A 6,000-nucleotide genomic window follows, 5' to 3' on the forward strand; every position below is an offset into this window, starting at 1 on the left:
AGGGCCCCTCCCTCAGAGCGGGCTCCGGCCTGGAGCTTTTATCAGTGACCTGGGGCCAGCACTGAGGGGAAAGGTGCCTCCGGCTGGGCCTTCTGACCTCAATCACAGACGTGCAGCGGGCAGGGTCCTGACCAAATCTAGATGGAGTGAGGAAGGCTGAGCACCAAATCCTGTCTTCGAAAAGCATATGAGGTTGAGAAACGAAAGACCTGGATGCGAGCCTCCTGGCTGGGTGATCCTCGTCAATACCAGTAATAGCTGCCTCCAACCCCCACCCTGATGAAAAACCACCGAGAGTTTTACTCTGGTCATTTCAACCCCAACCCCTTGTTGCAGATGGAACTTGGGGCAAATAACCTTATCTAAAGTTGTCCGAATAGAAGTCGTAGATGAGAAAATGAGCTGCGGAGAACCGTCTCTCACCAGCCGGCGGAATTTTTCAAAGCAGCGGAAGGTCTTAGAGTCTTCCCTCTAGTGAGTGAAAGAGGGTGTGGGGCGGCCAATGGGAGGGGAAACCGGACGCAAATGCCACGTGGGCTGGAACCTGGGAGGATTAGAGATACTAAATAGCTAGAAGAACGGGTAAGCTTTCAGCTAGATAACACCAGACAACATACGGCGGCAACACACTTTATGAAATAGGAGGCACTGTCTAGGATATGAATGTGACAAGAATTAAATATCTCCTTATCTCCCTGTCTTCAGAGACTCTATGGCCTATGTTACAAAATGAACAACCAGGTTTACCTAAAGAAGCTATGAAATAAACTTTTCCTCTAGTTACAGAATCAAATCTTTTATAGGAAGTGCCATCAGAAGAGAATCAAATCTTTTAACATTCCGTCTAAACTTATCAGATTCCTGGCTATGATTCAGATGGGAGAAGACACAACCAACTTCATGTCTACACAGTGTTTTTACAAGTGGCTTAGACACATATACATGCTTTCAAATATCCTTACAAACACATATATACACAAGTCATTTTAGAAGCTTAATAAATGTTTACTAACAAATGTGTACTACAGTTGTGTGGCCACATCACCCTGGTGGTAGGCCAAATCCCATTCCAGTTTCTAAGGCAACCTTGACTGAATCATGAACTTGATCTCCCTGATCCCATTCTTTTTCCAGGTAGGCTAAGAATCGACACTCCTACTCTTCTGTGTTACCCCAAATGTTCCTTGCTGCCAACCACAACTGAATGTCCATCCATTTCTCACTTCCAGATAATCATACTGACAAACAGAGAAAAATGAACAGTAATGATAGCAGTAGTGATAATCACAATAACAGTGGCAGTCACAACGGTAATATTAATACTGGCTAGATTTTATCGGACACTTGCTGTGTCCCTCGCGTGTGTGCTAACGTCTGCAGGGTAATATCTGAGTCCTTTTGACATATAATATTTAAGCCGTATGTGGTAGGCAGTAGTATGAAGCCTATTTACAGAAGAGGAAACTAAGGCTTGAAGACAGTGGGTGACTTGCAATGAATGAAGTGACTGTATACATGTGGATCTGTTTCTGGTCTCATTTCCATTGGTCTACTTGTCTATTTTTACTGCAATAATCCCACGCTGTCTTAATTACTACAGCTTTTTAATGAGTGTTGGTATCTAGTAGTTTAACTTCTCCAGCTTTGATTTTTTTTTTTTTTTTGTCAAGATGGCTATTCTTATCTCTGCATAAATTTACATACATACACACACTTCAACACACTCCTAGAATTGCTTTTGTGCTGGCATTAGATCTACAGATAAATTGTGGGATAACTAACATCTTTACAATACTTGATCTTTTAATCCATGAGCATCAGATATCCCTTCATTTGTTTAGATCCCACTTACTTTCCCTCAATAATGTTTCGTAGTGTTGTGAGTAGAGGCTTTATACATATTTTGATAGATTTATTCCTACATATTTGATGTTTGTATAGCCTAAAATTTTTATTTTTTAATTGTTTATTGGTGGAATATTAAATTACAATTGATCTTCACATATTGCTCTTAGCTTAGCTAAATTTATTAATTATAATAATATGACTTGATTCTTTTGGATTTTCTATGTATATAAGCAGGTTGCCTGTGACAAAAGGCAGTTTTGTTTCTTCATTTCAAATCCATCCTTCCTTCCTTCTTTTTTCCCTCCCTTCCTCTCTTTTGTTGGTCACATTTCATTATCTAGGAACTTCACAAAGTTGAAGAGAAGTCACGATGGTAGACTTGACATGTTCTTGAACTAAGCAAAAATGCATTCAATATTTTACCATTAAGTTATGCTGTAACCTATAGAGTTTTTGTAGGTTATATCACTGCTTCTTCGAAAAGACAGGCAGTCTATCATCTTTTATTTATAGCTGATATTAAGATTTTTCTCTTTGCCTTGGTTTACAGCAGTTTTACTCTCTTGTGGCCAGTGTGATTTTCCTTTAATTTATCTAGCTGAGGATACATAATACTTCCTAAACCTGTTGCTTGTGGCTTTCATCAGTTCTGGAAAGTTCTCAGCCTTCAAATATTGCCTCTACCCCCTTTTTCCTTTATTCCTCCTCTGATTCTCTGATGTTAGAATGTCTCCCCATGAGCCATATGTCCTCATGCTGTTTTCTTACCTGTCAATTCTTTTTACTCAGTATGACTTAGTATGGATTTTTCTTTTACTTTTTTAAGATTTTATTTATTTTTTTGTCAGAGAGAGAGAGAGGGTGCACAAGCAGGGGGAGTGGCAGGCAGAGGGAGAAGGAGGCTCCCCAGTGAGCAAGGAGCCCAATGAGGGACTTGATCCCAGGACTCTGGGATCATAACCTGAGCTGAAGGCAGACACTTAACCGACAGAGCCAATCAGATGTCCCTTAGTATGGATTTTTCTACTGACCTAGACTTCAGCTCATTAATTCTCTCTTTAGTTGTATCTAATCTGCTGTTAAAATGATCTACTGAGCACTTAATTTCAGCAGTGTTTTTCATATCTAGAATTTCCATTTGATTCTTTTTAATAGATTGCAGTTCTCTGGTAAAATTCTCTATGTTGTCAACTATTTTATTGAATGTATTAATCACAATTATTTAAATATCTGAAACTCCAATATCTTTTATCATCTTGGGGTCTACTTCTACTATTTTGTTTTTCTCATAGTCTGTTTCTCAACTGGTAATTTTTTGATTGAATTCTATATATCAAGAATGAAACATTATAGAGCCTGGGTTCTCTCCTCCCAGAGAGGACTCACCCAATCCTTCAGCCATTAGTGGAGGAGCAGATCACCTCAATCGTGTTAGGGACTGAACTGACCACAGCTGGTTAGCAATCTTTATAAGGCTCAGACTACCTCTGCTTTGTCCTCACTTCTAAGGTACAGGTCTCCTGTTGTCTCAACTGACAGCCTGGGTTGCTTCCTAAGGTCCCCCTCCTTGGTAGACCCCACTTTTCATCTTTCCAACATCACAGACTGTCAAAAGCTCTGCCTTGCCTTCCAGCCTCTATCCTTGTGCAGCTTTATCAACAAATTCATCAGAAGGAAAACTGTTGCCTAGATTTAGATTCTTTCTTCTGAGTTTCTCTTCTCTTGGGTATTTCAGTCCTTCAAGTCCTGGCTATCTCGGCAGCCACAAACTCCAGTTTTTTTATTCCAGGCTCCAGAAGATTGCCTACAGCTCTGCTCTCTTCTCCTCTTGGCAGTCACTCTCAGGCTTTTTGGTCTCTTGCTCTCCACCAGGAGTCACCTAATGCCCACAGGGGAGAAGCAATATGCAGAAAGTTGCGCTCAATTCAGTGGGCTTCCATTCTCTCCAGTATCTTGTTGTTCAAGTCTGATGCATTCACAGCAATCAGATGCCTTTAAACAGATGTCTTTGTTTAAATATTCTATCTGCATTCCTAGTTGTTCTTGGTGGGAGCACTGATTTGCAACATGCTACTTCATCACAGCCAGAAGCAGAAGTGATTAAATAACTTTTTGATATTTATGAAGTTTCTACATTTGTCAGAACCTACTTATTTATATGGCTATGCCTCTTAAGAGGATTACTTTTCAAAGTGAGCAAAAACATTTCTACCTTTTTCTTCTTAGATCTAGTTTTTATCCTATTTTAAAGCTCTGAGAAGAAACAGCGGAGGAGAATGGTAACTGGTTTATTAGTTATATGAATGAACACTCTCCTCTAAATATTTCAGTTTACATAATGCAAATTAACATTAAATCCTTGGCAATTTGTATAATTTTAAATCTTTGGTGATCATGGTTACCAGTTCCAGTTCCAAACAACTCTACAATGTAGATTATTTCCTTTGCTCTGAAGGGGAAGCTGAGACAAAGAGTAGGTAAAAACACTGCCCAGAGTTCCAGAATTTGAGACAGGGCTGGAAATCAAACTGAATAGGCCGCGTGTGGAGATCTCAGCTTGAAACTATGTTCTTATGAACAAAGAGTTTGGTGGAATCATTGTCCTTAACAGCTGGGAACTAGGAATTACATGATTGGGAGGTGGAGGGGCAATTTAACACAAATTGTACCTTAGCAGAGTTCATCTGGACTTCTTTATTCTTGACATTTAAAGATCTTTCACAATTGATTGCGAATCAGGCCAATCCTCCCCCTTCCTTTTATTATGAGTGAACCTAGAGGCAGGGCCTTGAGCCTCAAAGCTGCAACTTTCCTTCAGGCTTTATGTTCTCAAAAGAAAAAAATGGCACTTGCTGTGTGGGAACCTTCTCTTCCCATGCCAAGAATACAGAGCAGCCTCTTGATCATGAGAAGAGATGTATAAAGACCTCTAAAATCCCCCAGATTTTTAACTTTTAAATGAAGGACTGTCAATACATTTAACAGTCCTTTAAATTTAAACAAGATCTAAAGTCAAATGCAAAGCACCTATAGTAAAAACAAACTCTAGAAGGAAAGAAAGAGGCCCACTTGGGAAATTTATAACAGCACTGATCTCTGAGGAAGTCTTCATTAGTTCAGGGAAGAATCACAGCCGTGCCTTATAAGAGGTCAGAAAAATGGTCCCTTTGGACTTGGAGGTCCGGGCAGTAGAAGTTCCTGGGGCCCTAGGGACAGAAAGCATGGCTGAGATGTCATAACTCTCATTTCTGTATCTCTGTCCTGGCTTTGTTGCTGTTGTCACTGATGTTATTGCTATTGGTGGAGAGGTTCAGGTTTCAAATATCTCTTCAGAGGCCTCCAATCAGCCTGCAGAGCCCAGCTTTTGGTCTTTCCCGTTCACTCTTGGCTGACTCCGACCATTATCCTTTCAAAGGCATAGATAGTGGAACAACCCAAGGCCACTCCTCTGGTTTCAACAATCGCTTTTTAAAACAGTCTATGTGACTCCAATACTACGCTCTCCTCTCCCCACATGTCCAGCTACATAGTGGACCCTGCTACTTGGCTGTCCCACTGTCTGCAAGCTCCACATCAATGAAACCAAAGTCATCAGTGTTTCCCACAAAACTCCCATTTTTTCCTGTTTCTTTGTTACCATCACCACTCAGGCTCTGTGCTGTATGATTTTATGTGAGGTCGGGTCCAGGTTAGGGGAAAGCTGTGGTGCGTTAGACCTTAATGAATAACATCAGAAATCCTTCAAAAACAATGCAGGAATCAATGGGTAGGACTGAAAATCCTGAGCTCCCAGACGACTTCAAGCCTGCATTCCATTCTGCCTGCGCGCGCTCCTCCACCCACCCCTGCTGCTCGGAGGCTGGGGCTGCCGCTCTGCACATCTCCAGTGGCTCTCTCTACAGGGGAACCAGCAGCTGAAGGGGGGCGCTAATCCAGGGCACCGTCCGCACTAACAGATGGCAGGCCTTGCACAGCCGACAGTCACTGCTCACGGGCCCTTCTGTGACTACGCAGTCCACGACCTGACTCTCTTTGGACAACAGAAGCTGAGGGCCCGGATGAGAGGGAGACTTGACCAAGACAGAACTGAAACCAGAACTCAGGAGCCTGAGTCACAGCTGACGGAGCTTTCTATTTTAACATGGTGTTTGT

Source organism: Neomonachus schauinslandi, chromosome 2 (genome assembly GCF_002201575.2).
Source record: "Neomonachus schauinslandi chromosome 2, ASM220157v2, whole genome shotgun sequence".
Lineage (NCBI taxonomy): Eukaryota > Metazoa > Chordata > Mammalia > Carnivora > Phocidae > Neomonachus > Neomonachus schauinslandi.